Raw genomic sequence first — 21,276 nt, 5'->3', positions numbered from 1 at the left:
GACTCCCGATCCTTACATCTCTGGTCGCGAGACCATTTCCTTTCCAGGTTTACTTCAAGCGTTTCCTTTCCCTCTTTTGGGATAAATAACGCACGGTGGCGGCTCTGTGTCTTTTCCCGCCGGTTTTTCGCGTAATGCGACAACAGGTTACCAAATTTGGAAAGATGTTCCTGAGCTGTCATGCTCGCTAGGCGAGCAGAATGGTTCGCCTAGTGAGCCCCAAGATAAACCACCAGATTCACCTGCGCCTAGAAGGAATTTCCTGAACTGTCATGCTCGCTAGGCGAAGCCCACGCTTCCTCCTTCGCTTCAGCGAGCCTTGATGATGTTGCTACTGGAATTGCTCGCTACCTGTTCGCTGGATGCTCGCCTAGCGAGTAAGTGCTAGCTGTGTTTTTATCCAAGTCTGGGAGTGGTCACTGGAACCTCGCTGAGTGCTCGCCTAGCGAACCCTTCGCTACCTCACTCGCCTAGCGAGCTTACTGATATAACGAAAAATCTTGGGCCTGGATTTCCTTCACTTTGAGCCCACCAAGCAACAAAGGTCGGAGTATAAACTCTAAAAAATTCATTGGAGCAAAACCCTAACTAATTTCGAGCAGCCTCCATACACACTGAAAAACTCACTCTCACTCTGACTCACACACTTTTCGCTTCCATCTCACATAAACCCTAACATTGCTTTGCAAACCCAACCGTGCATTTCAATTTCAATCAACCTCTTCAATCAAGTTTGTTCTATTTCCATTATTTTATGCTTTCAATTTGACATTTCTAAAGTATGAGACATTATGGGCGAATTTGGGAGAGTGGGTATCATTAGGTTTTGCATGTGGGTTTAGATGTGCATGAATGTGTAACAATGCCTGGAATGTTTAATCACTTAGTTTCCGAAATAGGTACCATAGGATTTAGGGTTTTCTGAAATCGGACTATTATCAAGGAAGAACCCAGAACCCGTAGGCATTCGATAGCACTTCGCTAAGCGAACATGTAGCGAAGCTTCGCTAAGCGAAGTAGTAGCGATCATGACAGTAGTTGGTTTTTCTGTTTACTCTCTAATCTGTTTTGTGTTTGTTGTGACATATTTTCTATTGCATCCGTGCACTGTTTACCTGACACTGTTGTCGCTATGATTCTTCTTTTTGGTGCAACTCTTGATTGCACCCCATCTTGTTATTCTAACGTGTTTGTTGAGTTTTTTGTGAGGGATCACATGACTCTTGAAGAGATAGCTTGCTTGGTATTCCACTTTATTTGTGGGATACCATTTGGAGATTTATTCTGATTACGTTGCTGACTTGCTTTCTTTGATGATGCTAGCTTGAGAGACCTCTGGGTTTCTTATTTCTTTAGTTACTGTTACTTTGGGTCTTTATCCGTGTGGTAGATCTTTTGATCCCTTTTACATCTTTCTCGCATTTTACCGCTTTCTTAGCTGGAAGACCTCGATAGGAGGCAATGTTCTTGTGTGTTTACTTTTGTGCCCAAAGACCTCCAAGAAGAGGCACCAGTGCTAAAGACCTCCATGAAGAGGCAATTGACGGATGAAAGGGATTAGTAGTCAATCCCCCGTTATTCAGTGTGTCGTTCTTTATGCTCACACTACGTGTCGATGCTTCAGAACAAAAGCCCAAGATCTTTTGTCCAGTCAGTCAGTGGAGAGGGTTCCATCTTCCTGAATCCCCACTTTTTGTCATGAGCTCACCCTGTCCAGGGTTAAGAGCTATGAGGCCTTATCCTCATTACCCTTTTGATCTGCTCACCCTGACGTTCAATGTCAGCGGTTAAGAGCCCATTTTATTACCTTTCCATGGCTTGTTTGTCGAGGTTGATATGACCCCTCTTGACTAAAGCCCTACCCATGTATGCTTGAGCCCCCTTGTTGGTGTGTTTACTTTATGCTATATGTTTTTGTATGGTGTGATCGTCTCCCCATAGGATTGCTAGGCTTCGTATAGTCTCTCGTCTGCATGTCAATTAAGGTAGCACGGTTCCTTCGTCTAGGACTTCCTTTTTGCATGAGCATTCCTAAAACAGAAACAAACTCATTGATTTTTCTTCTCCTAAGAACACGTTAACTCCTTCTACTACAGGTGAGTAAGTCTCCAAAGGTCGAGCATCCGGTAGATTGTGTAGTAACGTCGTTCATCTAAAAAATACAAACCAAATAAAAATAGGTTAGCCGAGCTACGGTGCTCTGATTCTCAATCCTTCTTGAGATACGTATGCAGCAGGGTAGGGCCTGTGCGAGCAATAACTCTTTCTTTTCCCTACTTTAATTTTCTCTCTTTCGCATCACATATAGGACTTTTTATACACACACTTTAGACATAAATAGCGAACGTGGATCCTGTGGAGTACTACAGACGTGAAGGGGTGTGATAACCTTCCCTTCACGTAACTGGCCCCCTTACTCGGTTTTCTTTGGTTCGAGACTTTGTTTTATCTGTTCCCTCTTGGTTATGCAGTACTACCTTTCCCTCCTCTTGGGATAAAAGTACATAGCTAGCGACTCTACTCTTTTTCCGCGCCACTCTTTTCGCGTTTGTACTTGGATTCGGGAAATCTGGGGAGTGACACCTAGTGCGTATGTTTTAAGTGCCCATAAAAACAGTGGAAATTCTTTGTATGAATCCTCCCAGTTGCCGAATACTTGTTCAACAACCTTTGTCCTTGCAATCCACGCTTTCTTGTAAGATGGAGTATAATTATTTTGTGTGACGATATGGGATATTATTATAGTCACCTTCACTAATGGGTCTTTGTTAACAAGCGGCAAACTATCTTGACATATCAATTCAACATTTAATTTTCGATGATCCTGTAGAGTATTAGTGGCAATGCAACTGTGAGGTGGGTCTATAGAAGCTATCTCCCAAGAATCACTTATCTTCCTGTGAGACGCAGCCAATCAAAACTTGCAAAGAATGTTACGACATTCGATGACATACCTTCTTGAATCAATGTATTTCATAGTGAAATCAGTAGAGTTATTCATGTGAAATTTTTTGATAGCTCGCACACATTCTTCTTTAGTGCGGAACATGTCTCTCACTTTTAACTCACCCTCTGACCGTGGATACAGGTTATAAAAAACACTGTCGGATGTATCATCATCATGCAATTCCATGTTTGTCATTCGTTGAGGTAGACAATATATATGACTTGGAGGTAATGGTGCTCGATTATCGTCATCTTCAATGTTGTTGTTGAACATATGATCGACCAGTGTCTCGCTTTCTTCGTCGTCGTCAACGACGTTGACTTCTGCTTCTGCTTCTGGGTCGGCTTCATTTGAGTCTTCTGATTCAAATTCATCAAATTCAGCTTGATTAGTTATTTGAGATTGTTGAGATGGTATACTTTGTTGGAGATTAATATATAACTCAATAAAGTTAAAACCAGAATGTTTGTGACTAACAAACATTTATTTAACATCTTCATCCTCTCAAACCTTTAGCGGGTAAAACTTACATTGTTTATTTTCGAAAAAAATTGGATTATGGTACGTGATTTGTGACACAGGACAAGATCCTAAATAGGTTTCTATAGCGGTGTATTCGTTACCATTGGAGATATTGACTAAATCCAAGGTAAATCATACAAAGTCGACTCGCCACCGCACTTCTATTTATCCAAAGGAAAGGTTAGAAAGCGAACAAAAACCTAAAAGTTTTACAAACAAAACTAGTAAAAGAAACAAAGATCTGGGTAAGGGGGTTGGTTATGCAATGGGAAGGTGTTAGGCACCCAAAACATCCTAGGTACTCCTAGGGAGCCCTTTTCACGCTTGTTGCAAGTTATTGTTTATGAAAATTATTTGTGCAAACATGATTGAAGAGATGAGAAAAGAATATACAAGTTTATTTACATTTTGTGTTTGGATGGATAAACCCATTGCCTACGTACCCTCTTATAAAAAGATTAGGATCAAAACCTCATAGTTCGGGTAAAAAATTTCAAAACAAATGAGTGGATTGATTGGTCCAAAAGCCTTAAGGTCTTTTGTTATCAAAGGGAGAAAACTCAACCTGAAAAACCACAAGTCCACCATGTGAGGATAGCTTCAACATGCTAGTGAGGGGTTAACCCTATAATAAGAATGGAAGGCTCATTGTCCATCACTAAGGACATAGGTGAGTATTACATCTACCACAAAGATAACTCAAACCTAATAGCAAAAGGTTATGGAAAATTTGATTAAGAAGTGATCATTGAAACCACAAAAAGGCACATTTGAATGGGTTATATTTACCAATTAGAAGTATATACAAAAATGGTCAAAGTTGGCTTAAAGATTCAATTCAAAATGAGTATTATGAAAATAAATTTTGAAAATCAAAAGCACTAAGGCTTAGGTTTCTAATGTTGAAAACAAGTCAAAATGTTTGCACAAAAATTTATTTTTGGTTTGGGTTAGGGTGGAGAAATGGTGAAAACAAAAGGGTGATGGTTAAGAAATGAAACCACACTAGGAGTTCCTCTCTTGAGATCATAGAGATAATCCAAGTAAGTTCCTTTGGAATAAGCAAGCACAAAAAAAAAAGCAATCACACAAGTCTCAAAAGAGATCCTCAAATGAAAGGAAACAAGATGCCAATATATGGACTTACACCCGACCCCTGTCAACAAAAATGGAAACAGAATGCCAATACATGGGCTTATATCCGACTGCTAACAACAAGACGAAAATAGAATGCCAATATATGGACTTAGATCCGACTCCCAACAACAAAAAGGAAACAGAATGCCAATATATGGACTTACACCTGACTCCCAACCATAAACAAACATCAAAAGCAAACACATCAAAAGCTCACAAGCAAATAATCATCACACACTATATACATACAAGAGGCTTCAAACAGAAGGGTAGGCTTTAGTCAAGAGGGGTCATATCAACCTCGACAAACAAGCCAAAATGTACAAGGGTAGTTTGTAGCTCTTAACCACTAACATTGAGAGTTAGGGTGAAGCTGATCAAAGATGGAAATGAGGATGAGACCTCATGCTCTTAACCCTGGCCGGGGTAAGCTCATGATAAAGAAAGCATGGGGATCCAGAAAGTGGGATCCTATTCCACTTGACAGACACTGGACAAAGATCTTGGGTACATGTTCAAAGGCATCAACACGTAGTGCGAGCATAGAGAACGACTCACTGAATAACGGGGGATGGACTACTAATCCCTTTTATCCGTCAATTGCCTCTTCACTTAGGAGGACTTATCAAGTAACACATGCCTCATCTTGGAGGTCTTTGGCACAACTATAAACAAACACAAACAGAGCCTCTTAAGGAGGACTTGCCAGCCAAATGCCTGCCAAAAAGGTGACAGGACTTCCAGACTACATGGAGTAAGAGGATAACTACCTAAGTGGTGTATCAACCACAATCCAAAGCTCAAGCAAGAGCTAAAAGCAAGCAACTAATGTACCTGTACAAAAGCTAAACAGTTAATATCTCAGACAAACAATCAGGAAACAAACAGTGAAACCATCCAACTGTTACACAATTCAATGGGCAAGGTTCAAGCAATCAAACGAAGCAATGAGCTCAACATATCTACTCAAATCCCTACAAAACACAAAGAAGTCAGAACACAATCCAATTTGCATCTCAAAAGGTGAGCAACTCAACCATTAATGCTAAGTGTCCAAACCTGAAACACAAGACAAGGTTAGTTCATGTACAAATACTAGGTTCAAAACCAAACCAAATGATCAAAACAGAAGTCAATCTTCCATATAATGCACATTCAAACATTCAATAAAATGTCCTCAAAAGGACCAACATCAATTCACAAAGCAAGTACCTCAAATGGTCAATGTAAAGCAAGTGACAAACAATGAGCACAAAATGGACATCCAAATTAGAAAATCCAAATCAAAACAGAAAAGCAGGCAATGCCTATGAAATTTTTTATGCAAGCTCTTCATGTTATGAACAAACAATGTGCAAAAGATCAAATCTAGAAAAGCTCAAATGATAGGTGAACAAAAATGCACAAATGCACTGCCAAAAATGTGACACAAATTGTCACATACATCTTCATGTGTCAAAAACAATGATAGCATATGAGAAAAAAATTCAAACCAGTGCTCAAAAATCATATTATGAGTGAAGATCAAGCATACAAAAATTCAGATTAATTGGATCAAAGATAAAGATTTCATGAAGCATGGAACACAACATATCAATTTAGCATGGCTTCAAATCAAAAAATCACAAATAAAAATCCAGCAGACCATGATTCATGAAATTAATACTAAAAAAAAAACTAGACATTAAAACAAAGCTATGAAAAAAAATTGGAGTGAATTTGGAGCATTTTTCAATTTTTTATGAATTTTATAAGATGAACAAAATAATTTACATATTAAAAAGAAATGGAGGGAAAATAACATTTGAATTAAACTCAGAATTAATCACAGCCATTGGATGAAGCGCGAAATCAAGATCAACGAATCACATTTAAACAGGCAAAATGCAGCGTTTCACTTAACACAGTCATCATACACATCATCAGTCAATGCACACGCAAGCAGAGTCAAAGCATTCACAACCAATCAAGTGTACATGCAAGCAATACAATCAGCAGCCACATGGAATAAATGAAACGACGCGTTTCATTAATCTATGTCATCAGCACAATCATCAGGTCAAAGCACACGCAAGCAAGTCAAACGAATCACAGCCAATGGAACGGACATGCAAGCGCATACGTGGAAAAAACAAGGCAAAACCCTAGCATATGAACCAGACGCCGGAGCTGTAGCTCCGGTCGTCTTCTCCGACCAACCAGGCGGTGGCTCCGCCGTGGATTTTTGCAGAATTTAACAAACTCTATATCAATCGAATCATCTTGCAAAGAGGAATCCAAATATGCTAATGATTTCATCTAGATCTTCCTATATCGCACGGATCGAACGAGAACATTTTTGAAATCAAAACTGAAAGTTCATCATACATGATCAATTCTAAGCCAAATCCAAATCTAATCATATCAGCATGCTCAGCTAAGTGAGATCTACACATTCATATCAAGAAAACAGCAAAAGGAGATGATCGATTTCAACCTACTTGAAAATGGCAGTTGCTGAATTCGTGCTCTCAAGCTCTCAAAATCTCCAGATCTTCTTCTTTAACCTTGCCTTGAAGCTTTGTGCAAAGAGAATCAACTGAAAACACTTGGATCTAGCTCAATTTCAAAAATCCATTTCCATGAAGATGCACTTGAACAACCTGAATATGGACTGAATTGCTTCAATTGGATGATGAATCATGCTTAGAATTGCACCAGGATCAACAATATGCAAAGAGATTTGGTGTTTGTGTGAAGAAAATTGAATTTCGAAGAGAGAGAAAAATGGAGGGAAATGGAAAATTTGAGATCTGAAAATTCTGTTATTGTGGCAAATGAGATTAGGGTTTGGCTTTTATATGGTTCCTTAATCTCACTGTAATCCAAATTAGGCATTGTTTAATCATGATTAGTGAGAATTGGATCAAAGTGCAAAAATTGCAAATTAAGCTCATGAAGCCATGTCCCACGTGTACAATACCATGCAAGGGCTAAAATTCACTCTAAATCATCCAATGGTCATCATGGAATGGTTGTTTTGCTTGTATCATAAGCCAATTTTGAATTATGGAAATTCCCTCAAAAATGAATACTTGAGGAATGATGATCATACACACTCTTTCCATGCATGGAAAGGCTTGTTTTGAGAAGTATTGGTCATGAGGAGCATTTTGCAAAAAGAATGGACCAAATTGGAGTTTTGTATCAAAAGTTATGTCACTTTGAACTTCCATGCACACCTTGTGATCATTTTGCCATAACGTCTCAACCATTCATCATATGAACATGAAATAAGACTTTTTGGAAAGGGGAGACAAAGATCTACAACTTTCATGTTCACCAAAAATCCATTTGAAACTTCTTTGATGTTGATAAGTCAAGTTGAATGTGGATTAGAAACTTGCCATTTTTGGAAACTTGAAATTACAGGTCATTTCCATTTTTGGAAACTTTTGCCATGACTTCAAAATCTTCAAGATAGATGTTTAGAATGACAAATGGACTTTGTTTGAACATGATTGAGGTGTTTCAAATTATTTCCCCACCTCAAAGCCATCAGTTGACTGCACAGTTAACTTTTTGGTCCTCAGATGACCATGAAATGCTTTGAATGAAATTGGGCCTTTACCACTTGATGAAATGGCTCCAAAATGAAACTCTTGCTCATGTAAGCTCTTTGTAATGATCATGTGGTCCTTATACCAAGGAAAATATCTCAGCTCTTGCACAAAGGATGCTCTTGAAGTGCTTGACCTGTGATTGCTTGATGCTACAAAACAAAAAGGTTAATGACATATTTTTGTGCTTTTGGTTAGTGAATAAAATGGGAAAAGCAATGATATACAATACAAGCATGCCTGATGATCTTAAACCACTCACAAGGAGGTCCCACCCAAAGGGAAAGGAAGCCAAGATGCTCAATGATCCTTGAGGCTATGCAATGCAATGCTCTGATGCCATGAGGGATCTTAGGGACAAAATTGGGGTCTTACAGTTTCTATTCGTTTTTTCAAATGCAAGAAATTTGAATTTCTCTTGATTGTAAATCAGATAGTTTCAGTGTTTCAAAAACTAAACCCATATACATCACATTCATATGTCTTACCATTGTAGTGAGCATTGATAATATATTTAGGTGCATATGACATAGTATGATAATGAAGTTATGTAGGTTTGACAATAAAGTTTTGTTGGTTTGAGTAAGAGTATGAATTTGTGTTGGTATGAGAAAGAGCATTAATAGAAGAACGTGACATGACCATGCATGCAAGACCTAGCGCCAGTCCATTTGGCGTCTACTTTGGAAATTTGTACATATGGGCCAATCCATTTGGCGCCTTCTATGCATGCCCTTGAGATTCTATGCTACATGCATTAGCTATGCAACCCTAGCCATGCAGTCTAATGAAAATACTAAGCACGCAAGACCTGCCACGAGACAACCATGTAAATAGACACCTAGGAAGGCGCCAATTAAGATGGCACTAGCATTTAAAATAGACATGTGCTAACTAGACTGACGCTAGGATGTATTTCTTGCATGGGTACTAGTGCATGTTTTTCATTATAAATAGACATAAAAACCAAGAATTCTTCATCAGCAACAAACACCTCTTCATCTGTAACAAACACTTTTTCCTCTACAACACTGTGACAAAATGTCTCTACTCACCATGAGTGAATCACATAGAGGAACAATCGCCAACATAGCGACTTGTGTAAGTGTTTACGTAAAAACATATTTTTCTAATACTTTTTTATTTATGAAAAAACTTATTTTGTTGTTTATCTTTTAGGATGTTTCTAGGTTTCGAACTCGTGTCCACGAATTTGTTGCCATCTGAAGTTAACGGAAATATACCCGAATGTATCGCACGCTCAAACATAGAACAGAGTTGCCATCGAACTTTATTTATTCCCAAAGGAAAGGGAAAACATCAATAAAATCCGGGAGAAAGAGATATGTTGGGTAAGGAAGTCGGTTATGCAAGGGGAAGGTATTATCACCCCTAACATCCATGGTATTCCATCGAAACCATTTTGTTTGTTCTCACTCAAATGGGTGTTAGATCTAAAGATTACTTGCAAAAGAGTGAGAAAAGTAAGGAAATAGATAGAGTGCTCGGTGAGGATTGGGGCCTTTATGCCTATGTATCCTCATAATGCAATGAGGAATTCAGAGCTCCGTAGTTCAAAGAACTAGTGGTGGGAGATGAAAAGAGTTGTGATAACAATATGGTCTGAACAAAGGATTACATGACTTGAACTCCAACAAGGGGTGAAATATGAACCCAAGAGTAAAACTGGCTTTGACCAATATGTGGATTGTCTGAACATTTGCCACTATATGGTATAGCCGAAACAAGGTGAATTAAATGTTTGGGGATAATCCAAACAACTCTTGGTTCACAAAGTGACGCAAGATGAAGCACAAAGAGGTAGTGTATTTGGCTGAAAGATAAGTGATATATCACATGGAGTGAATGAAGATATAATATGAATGCATCATGGAGATGCACGGAATGAAGTGACCAAAATCACAGAATCGAATATTGGGTAACAAGTGACTGAAAAGGTATACTTTGAAACCAAAGGTAAAGGTATACATCAGAATCCATAAGAGAAATGGAAATCGTACCATAAAAGGAAACAAGTATCTTGGCCAAAAAGAAGGAATTAAATGTATGGGGATAATCCAAACAACTCTTGGTAGAAATGCAGACTTTTCATTAGGCATCCTAAAAGGATATATATGGGTATCCAAAGAAAGTATATATGATTTCAATGGAATAGTATGTCACTAGGGTAAAAGGTTTATGATATAAGGTAGATAATGGATCGTGAAGGATATGGATGGTGTCATAAGGCTGAGGGAATAATTAGGAGTATGCTCGCCAAGGATTCGCATCCTCATGCCTACGTATTCTCACTATGCAATGAGAAAGTCAGAGCAATCGTAGTTCGTAGAACTACGAAAACAAAAGGGAGAGAAAGGGAAGTGTTTGTCTAAACAACTAGGATTAACAAGACAAACGAACTTCCAGAGTATGATTGGAGTGAGGAGAAATCATAACTTGTACCAATAAAATGGTAAAATGGGAATCCATAAGGTAAACTGACTTTGGACCAAAGGGTAAAGGCATATTGGCCGAAAAAGAAGAGATAAAGTGTTTGGTTTGACAACACAAACAACTTTTAATTCACAAAGTTTTGGCCCAAAAGGAGGTAATGAATGTTTGGTTTGACAACACAAACATCTAGTTCACAAGGTGGATTATGATTAGGTCGTCCTAAAAGGATGTATATGGGATCCCACAAGAAAGTATTATTGGGTACAACGAATAGTATATCACTGGCTAGGGAACAAGCAATTCGAGATCAAGGAAGAATAGTATCTTGGATCCATGAAAGAATAAACTCTGAACCAAAGAGTAAACAAGTATTTAGGGTTTAAAATCAAGCACAAAGCTCCTCAAACCATAGGCCCCCAATAAGGGTTTGAAAGTCAAATCAGTCACAGAAGGTCAAACACAAGATCCTTTAAGATCAAGAAGTAGGGTTGGGATTCACAAATGAATGTCAAGGTGCAATTTTCAAGAATCAAGGTCTCAAAGAATCCAACAATCAAGGTTTCTCCACATGATGAGCAGTACCACAATCTTCAGGCCACAACCCTGATTTTTGTTAATCATAAACCTTGAATCTACAATGCTTGTTAACAAGTGTTAACTGTAAGACCCTAATTTTGGCCCTATGATCCCTCATGGCATCATAACATGGCATTTGCATAGCCTCAAGGATCATAAGCATCTTGGCTCCTTCCCTTTGGGTGGGATCTCTCTTGTGAGTGGTTTGAGATCACCAAGCATGCTTGAATTGTAAATTATTTCTTTTCTCATTTTATTTACTAACCAAAAGCACAAAAATATGTCACTAATATCCCTTGTTTGTAGCTTGAGCAGTCACAAGATCTAAAGCTTCTAGGAGATCCTTTGTGTAATGATATGGTCAAGAGAAGATGAAAGAAAACATGGTAATGGTTCCCAATGCTCTCATCCGTCAAATATGCCTCCCAAGTATCTCAATTCATCATTTTGGTCAAAGCAAGTCAAGGGGTTTGAGGCTTGTTTCCCAAGGAAACCCTAATTCATTTGTTCATCAACTATGCCTAGTTCATGAAGCAACCTTAGCCCATGATTAAATACAATCAAGGGAAGTTATTTAATTCATCATTTCATGCATATTTGAACTTATTTGAGTGTCCTCAATCATCAATCCATCAAGATATGAGTTGTGGACTTAAGAAGTTGATCAGTCAATTCATCTGACTATTTTGAAATACACTGAGACCTAACTTTTTATGTGTTGGTCAAATTGAGATGACCCCAAGATAAAACATGTTCTTAAGGACAATATGAACAACTTTCATGTTCATAAAAAGTTTATTTGAAGTTTGGAAGGTCATCATCCATTCCAAGACATTATAGGTCATTTTGACTGAAACCCTAATTTTGGGCCAACTTCCCAAGAACATAACTCATTCGTTTTTCATGATTTTGGGATGAGACTTAATGCATTGAAAATATTATTGTGTCTACTTCAAATGTTATGTTGAGCAAAATTGCAAAATCTCAAAATAAATACATGTGATGATGCAAAACATTATAGGTCACTTTGGACCAAATGCATTGAAATGTGAAAAAGTCCAACTTCAAGTGTCAATAACTTCTTCATCAAAAATCCAAATGATGCAAAATTTAAGTCCACATTTATTGTATTGAAAATATCTACAACTTTCATGTTGAAGATTTTATCATTTGGAGCTTGCATCATTGAGACAGAAGGGCTTGAACATTGGCCAAATTTGGAAACTTCACATATGCATGTTTTGCACCCTACACTTCAAGCTCAAATTTCATTAATTTCCAAGGCCCAATTGGAGTTTTGATCAACATAGCATTTGTTCCTTATGCAACAAGCTTTCTAACCATTACTCATAAGGTTGCATTTGGAGTTTGGAAGCATCATTTTCGAAGACATGAAGAATTAGGTGCATTGGAAATTCATTTCAAACACATTGCATGAACCATTAACATTCAACCTGCACGTCCATTTCTCATTTGGTGTGTATAGCAATCAATTCCAATCAAAATTGGGCCCTCCATGCGCCTGTACAGGCCCATGCATGGAGGCCCTCTTCTCCCATGCACACGAGTTAGCTCATGCATTCAGCCATCCCCATCTATAAATACCATGCCATAGCTTCACAATTCTTCAACCTAATGGCGCCTAAACCTCTGCTGAATTGAATCCACACCCCTACCAAAGGAACAAATCTCATTTTTCTCTAAAAATTTCAGATCTGAAATTCAATTGCATTGATTGATTTTTAAGATCCATAGTTCCTAAACCTCTTCACCTTGATCCATTGAAGCTTCTGTTTGCAAAAGGAATCAAAGATCGTGACTCAATTCTTCACAATCCAAGGTTTTGCTCAACTGCATTTTGCTTTGAAACACCTCATATATTGCTCCATTTGCCTTGATTGTGTGTTGTCTGAAGTCCTCTGTATAGAGGCATCATTATTGTGTTCTTAATTTTTGAAATCAAGCAAGTTCAGTTGAACACCACCAAAGTTCCATCTCTGATTTCTTTCTTAATAGGGATTTAGAGGGGAATTAAGTGGCATAGGAGTGATGTACATCCCTTCATCTTTCGAATGGTACCTAGATCGTGCGTTTTTGTACACATTTGTATCTCTGTAATTTTTGGCCTTCGCCAGAGCTAGCCGGAGAAGACGGTGGTGCTGGCCACCGTCTGGTCTCCAGATTGGATATGAGCCGTCCATCTCAGTTTCCAGATCTAATCTCCTCCACACATTGTTATGACTTTCTTTTATTCATTATGTTACTCATTGACTGAGGTTCATGGTGCGCGCGCATGCCAATGCGATTGGATCCTCCACGACATTTAATGAGACACAATCCAACGCGTGTATATTTTTCATATTTTCCATTTCTGATTTTAATTTCCATTTCATTTTTTAATTCCATTTCATTTTCTAAAATTCATATCTCTTTCATTATTGGTCCAAAAATTATGGGACCAATTGCATTATTTCTCTTTTATTTTCTACTTTCTAAAAATAATTTTTAATATTTTTTATTTTATCATTTGCTATTTTTTCATAATTTTCTCTTTTCTGGTTATTTTTAATTCATTTTAAATAGTTTTTGATATTCAAAAAATACAAAAATATTGTCTCAACCTCTTTGAATGATGATAGATCTATGAAAAATATTCTCATCAATTTACTAATTGATTTGAGATTTATTTGAGATTTTAGTTCAATAAGGTTATTTTTTATTCATTTTTAATTGATTAAAAATAGTTTCTGACTTTTAAAAATGCTGAAATTTTTTGTCAAACTTTGTTTGACCTTGTTGAACTTAGGATAATTCACTTGGACTTTTCAAAGTTGATTTGAAGTGAGTTTGAAGTTTGACCTTTCTTTAATATTTTAATTCAAGTTTTATTTTAAATATTAAAAATGCCAAAAATATTTTGTTTATTTCTTGACTTCTAATATTCATTTTTCTTTTGTTTTCTATTGTTTGACCTTGATCTTCTCTATCTTTGGTCAACACTTGTTGATTGATGCATACCATTTCATTTAATGCACTTTATTTCTTCATTTCTTTCTTCTTCTTCTCCTTCTTCTTTTTCTTTTTTGATCAATGAGTTAAAGATTGGTGGTTTGCATTGATTAGGGAGGTTTAATCTTCCTTGATTCAAATCTAATTCATCTTGATCATGGATCAAGTGAATGGATTTGCAATAAGGATAGATTGCTTTCTAAATCATGCAAAGGACCTAAATCAATACAAGATCATTTCTCATCTTCTTTTTAGCATGGCAAGTTGTTGGAGTCTGATTCACTAATCAAGACCTCTAACATATATTGTTGCCTACATTATTATTGACCGGCCTCAGATAGTTATGACTTCTACATAAGTCCAATTATGATTGCTTAACATAGCACTAAATTTGCCTTATGGCACACTAACTACTAACACTAACCATTAACCATTAACATTTACTTCTTGCCCTTTACATTTATGCAATTTACTATTTTTGTACATATTATTCATTTGCTCACTTGAGCACATGTTTATGCTAATGCAATTTGCCTTTTGCTCACTTGAGCATATAATTGTGTATATATTATTGTGCTTGTGTTTTGTTTTGATTGTTGTGGACCAAATGCAAAGAAATGGACAAATGGACTTAGTTTATAGGACTTTCCCTATGAAAATTGGAGTAAAAGGACTTTAAATGGTGAAGATGGATTAGAAGGACCAAACCTCTAAACTCACTCTTGTCCATTCTTGATTTTCTTCATAAAACTTTTTGATGTGTGTGCTCTTGTGCTAGGGAATCCTATGAGAGCTCAAATTGAAGAACCATTGCCATGTTCATCCAAAGTGAAAGACACAAGATACATTGAGGATCTTCTAAGAAGTTTGTTTGATTGTGTTGATTGCTTAAGCTTACTATTATTATGCTTGCATATTCCAAAGGATGAGAGCTACTTGGATCATCAATATGATCTCAAGAGAGGAACTCCATTTGTGGTCTTGTTTCTTATCCCTTATCTCTTGTATGATTAGGACCTTAGCCATTCTTCTTCTTCCCTCCACTCTAACCCAAGCCAAAACTTTTGTGCAAACATTTAACACTTCTTTTCAAACATTAGAAACCTAAGCCTTATGCTTTTGATTTTCAAACTTTCTTTTCATAACACTTATTTTGAATTGAACTTTTAAATCAACTTTGACCATATTTTGTACATACCTTTCATTGGTAAATATAACCCATTCAAATGTCTTTTTGTGGTTTCAATGGCCACTTCCTTAATCAAAATTTTTCATAACCTTTAGCTATTAGGTTTGAGTTATCCTTGAGGTAGATGTAATACTCACCTATATCCTTAGTGATGGACAATGAGTCTTTCCATGCTTATTATAGGGTTAACCCCTCACTAGCATGTTGAAGTTATCCTCACATGGTGGATTTGTGGTTTTAGGTTGAGTTTTCTCCCTTGGATAACAAAAGACCTTAAGGCTTTTGGACCAATCAATTCACCAACTCATTTTGAGATTTTTACCCTGAACTACGAGGTTTTGATCCTAATTTTTTTAAGATGGTACGTAGGCAATGGGTTTATCCATCCAAACACAAAAATGTAAATAACTTGTATATTCTCTTCTCATCTCTTCAATCATGTTTGCACAAACAAATTTTCACAAAATACCAACTTTACAACAAATGTGAAAAGGGCTCCCTAGGAGTACCTAGGATGTTTTGGGTGCTTAAAACCTTCCCATTGCATAACCAACCCCCTTACCCCGATCTCTGACATTTTTACTAGTTTTTGATTCGATAAAACTTTTAGGTTTTTGTTCGCTTTCTAACCATTCCTTTGGATAAATAGAAGTGCGGTGGCGACTCAACTTGTATGGTTTACCTTAGATTTAGTCAATATCTCTAATGGTAACGAATACCCAGCTACATTAACCATGAATGAAAAATGCACATGAATGGGATATGAGTGAGTATAGATGCATCTTAAGTTATAGGTCAGATGAAAAGCAAAAATAGAGGGTAATTTTTGGGGTACTACAACTGCCCCTATTTAATCTTCCTGAACCTGAATACAAGAATTGCGGAAGCTTTTCAGGTATTCAAGATGGAAGAGGATTAAATACTAATGTATCCTAAAATTTTCCCGTTAATAGTGGATGTAATGTGATGAGAATTTTGTGGTTTGGCAAGCAAAGGTTGGGCTTTGGGTTAGTCGACAAAACTGAAATTTTGGATTTTCTTGTTTACGCGGTTTCATGTTATGCTTTACGAATGCTATGCATGAGTGAAACAACATGATTTGTGCATGATAATGATTTATGCAATGGTTAAACCAGATGCTCATATAGAGGGCGGTGAAAATTTTGGGCTAGGATAATGGTCATACAGACATGATTCTCCAACACCTACTTCAAGCTTAATAGCTATTGCCATACTTCTGGATTATATATAGAATAAAGAGAGAGCTTGTACATGCGTAGTTTTCCCCTGCCCCAATATATCGGGTATATGCACCAACTGACCCAGTTATCAGTTATGGAGTAGTCTCATTAGTTGAAGGTCTCGACTGGCTTGCCCCAACGTCTCGAAATTGTACTCTCTTGATTAACCATCTTGAGAATGATTGACTTCTCATGCTCTTGAGGTGGCCTGCCCCAATATGAGCCTTGAAGTAACTTTTTCCCCTATCCGACTGATTCATAGAGATTTGTAGAATCTCGACGTGGTTGCCTCAGATTGACTGACTCTTGAAGAGATCTGAGCTATGGGATATCAGGAATTTGATCAACTTTCCCATTGTAAGCTTCCTTGATGTCAAATGACTATTCGAATGTAAAATGATCATTTTAAAAATGATAATTGTAATGTCATGTTCATGCAAGTTTTGAAAACTCAAGTGTGTTCAATAAGATTATGACATCTAGTGAACGAATCACTGATTAGAATGCCATATTAGTATCAATACAGATGACAAGCAAATCTTTAGGGTCAGCTTAACGCAGTCTTACCGTAGTATGCTTTCGAAATGACCATGCTTCAATTAGGTCTTTCGAGGGTTGTAACGTGGCCTGGTTCATGGGTTCGGAAAGAAAGGATATAAGGCTCAAAACCTATTCTAACCCGCCCATTCTCTGTGATGTTCTCCAGTCCTATGTTCATTTAACTTACAACAAGCATTCATCTTTCAGAAAAGAATTTTGAATATCAGCAATGATGGTTAAGGAACCCTATGAGAGTTTGGAGCGATAGTCAACCACCATTTGCTTTTGTTTGCAGTCACATGGATTTACTCTTACTGCGGATTTTGGTATTGATCCTCTGATTCTTTGTTTTGTGTACCCTGATTTTTGCCTGGACTGATCCTTTGGGTCTGCAGCCCTCGGGATGCCCTAACTTTTGCCTAAGTCAATCTTGTTTTCAAGCTTTTGACTTAGCGGGCTTTTCATTTTGCTTTTGATTTTTTCATTTCATTTCATCTTTTCTCCTTTTCTTTAGAAAATCCTGCGACACTGCTTTCTTGATTCGTTACAAGGTCCGTGACTATTTCACTCTTTTTGATGGTAAAGGATAACCATTTTGAATTTGTGATTTCATCCTCTTGAGAGGTATATGATATGATTGATCACTTGATGGATATTCTTCTTCTAAAATTTGAATGCCAGTTCAAACTAACTGAAGACTACCCTGCCCCTGGTAAAACATGAGGGTTTTATGTATTAAGGAAAGAAAACTCCTACTTCAAGGCCCGAAGGGGTTGACTAGGGATTAACTTCCTTATATCTTCGATGTTTAGGAATTTGAACAATGCCTTACATCATCAACACAGTCTTATTCAAAAGCATACATGTAACGATCTTGCGCATTTTTAATTGCATCATTCTCTTTTGATTTTATTTGACAAACAATAGTATGACAATGATAAATAAAATATGAGTGAACACAAATAGATTTAAGAAAAATATGCACATTTATTTCATTATTATTATCATTTGAAAACCAGACAAGTTTTACAAATAAAATACATATGACAAACAAGAAAAGATTACAAATGAGACATGATTGACTCAATATGATATTGCTAGCCCTGATACTCCTTTGAAGAAGCAACTAAATCTGAGCAATCATCACCACTAACTCCATTCACAATCTTTTCATAGTGGTCTGGCAACGAGTTGGTTATGACATTCTGGTCCCGCATCAGAGAATGATAAAACCTTTTGACCAATGAGCTCTTGTACTCTTGGTTAGAGAGGCCAATAATCCTCAGTAGAATGTCCTATATACCCGGCATGGAAGGAACACGAGGCATTGGGATTGTGCTTTGCGTGATATGGGAAAGTGGCAGGCGGAACTTCTCTCGTCTCAATGAGTCCTTGTTGGAAAAGATATGGGAGCAATTGAACATATGATATAAGGATTGGGTCACAATAAGGATGCTTCCTGTCATAATGTTTGGTCTGTCTCTGCCCTTGATGGTTACGTGGCACAGTTTGTTGACTTTTCAGAGTTTGAGTATGAGGAGGTTGCTAATACTGGGACGTAACACCATGTGGGAATGAGTAGCATGACATAGGCATCAAAGATATCTGAGACTAAGGTTGGAATGTTTGAGTAGAATGTACCAAGCCAGAATTGACTATCTGATGAGAAGTCTCACCATAATGAATCCTAAATGGGTCATAGGGTGCCTCAGTATAGGCGTACTGGGGTGCAACAATAGTAGAAGATGATGCCCCAGGATATGCCAACAACATTCCAGGATGGTATCCTTGATTTGGATACTGCATAGCAGGTTGAACCATAGGTGGAGGAACTTGCACATGAATCAGAGGACCCTTGTATTCGAACTCCTTTTCAATAAGCACCTTAGCAGTCACGGGTGTAAAACACAACAAATTTCGGTTGATGAGTTCTTGAACTTTGGTCTTGAGAACATGACAAGATTCAGTAGGGTGCCCTACGTATCCAGCATGGTATCCATATGTGGCATGAGGGCCATGCTTATGGTGGTAGGGAAACTTAGCAGGCTCGATTTGTTTAGGCACAATTGCCCCAACATTAACTAGTATAGGTAGCAGATGCACATAACTCATAGGAATTGGATCATTGCGAAGACGTCTCCCCTCCTGATCTTTGTTTTTCTGGCTGATTTGCTTCTGCTTCAATTTCTGGTTGCTTTGAGCAGGCCTTTGATGTGGTAGCAAACCTTGTTCTTGAGGAAGAAATGGAAGAATGCTTGCAGCGACCTTCTGTTTGTTATCTTTCTTCATACTGTCTTTAGCTTGCTCATCAATCATAACCTGATTTGTGCAGTCCATTGTCATGCTATCCAAGAATAGCCCCAAAACCATGCCAGCTCTATCAATGCTCTTAATCTCTTCCATGATCCTTGGATGATTGGTGTCAGCGAAATATTGTCTTTCTGACGAGGAATGGATAGGGTGAGTTTTCTGGTTAACATGCATGTAATTCAAATGAATGAATGCATATGTTGGGAATGGAATTCAAATAATTATGCAACACCCATAGATTCAAAGCACTGATAGTATAGCAAACCAAGTTCCAAGCTCCAACATATGTACAACAATGCAATAATGTAGGTTAACATCACCAATAATCCAGATAATCTGTGTATACTTCCCGATGCAGGATCAAAGGTTTGACGTCCATGAGAATAAAGGTATGTAGAGTCTATGGTTTCCTGCATAAAAAACTCATATTCCCCTCACAACTAGGTTCTAGTCTTCAAAGGCATCCTAAAAAGGTTCCTAGAGTCAACAACCCATTTTGAGATACCATTGTCTTGGACGAATGACTCGTCGGACAATGATGCTCCCAGAAGTATCTACACTAGGTGTGGCATCTCGTGTCAACCATAATCGCGGAATAACTCCACGGAGGTCAAACACGACTCTATTCATAAACATGCACAAAGGTAAGGTCACAAACAAACCTAATTGGAAACTAATCCTCTAGTCTAGGTGCTAACAAACAAAGACAAAAGAGAAGGGACATGGTGAATAAAGAAGATAAAAACATGACCAAGATATCAACTTAAACATGTCTCTATGTTATACAAAGATTCAAACAAGAATTTAGTTCAATAGCATAAGCATTAAAGTAAGCAAACATTCATCCAAATCAACAAGAGAAGTCAACTTATCCTAACAAGGAAGGATGAGTGCAAGACATGGAATTATGAAATTATACAGAAGAGGTCAATAGTTTATACATGGAATAATCACACAAAAAATACCTATAACCATCACTAAGGTAGCATATCAAAACACACTCAAAGATGGGGGAAAAAGATTAACATGGTGAAACCTAAACATGCATCTAAATGGAAACAAACACCATTTTAAGAAAAAGTGAGAATAGAAAATGGAAATGAGGTATCAAATCCCATAATTCAGAAGAAAATGGCATGTTATATCAACCATATACACCAACAAAACATTAAGAAGCCATATCACAAGGTATGCTTAGAGAAAGATCACAAAGTGGGCAAGCAAACATTAGAAGTGACACTCAATTGTAAACATAAACAAAAAGGCATGGAATGACCCCCTAAAATTTAGTAAAGGGGCTCTACCTCATGGCATCTTAATCAAGAACAAGATAGAACAATAAACCCTAAATTGTTGGACAAGTGCATCCTCTAATCAAACAATCAATGTAAGCAAAAGTCAATCAATTAAGCATGCATTGTATCACACAAGAGAAGCATCTAGGAGACTCCAAAAATAAGTGAAAAATCGAAAAAACATCATGAAGTCAGCCACTTACAAGTGTCCTAACATGTGTCTAAGAGTATAGTCCAGAAGCAACTCAAGAAATCAACAATTGTCCATAAGTGTCTCAAAAATAAGCAAGCAATCGAGGCTTATAAAAACACAATAGACATGCATCAATTTTGACATCAAAAGACCTCAAATATACACTAAAACCATAAGCATATAGGTATCTGAAAATTCCCAAAAGATTGGCTCAAGAACAAATTCAAAATGGTGTTAATCATCAAGCATCACAAACCAATATTG

This window comes from Lathyrus oleraceus, chromosome 5 (genome assembly GCF_024323335.1).
Source record: "Lathyrus oleraceus cultivar Zhongwan6 chromosome 5, CAAS_Psat_ZW6_1.0, whole genome shotgun sequence".
In the NCBI taxonomy this organism is placed as follows: domain Eukaryota; kingdom Viridiplantae; phylum Streptophyta; class Magnoliopsida; order Fabales; family Fabaceae; genus Lathyrus; species Lathyrus oleraceus.
This window is presented reverse-complemented; position numbering follows the sequence as displayed.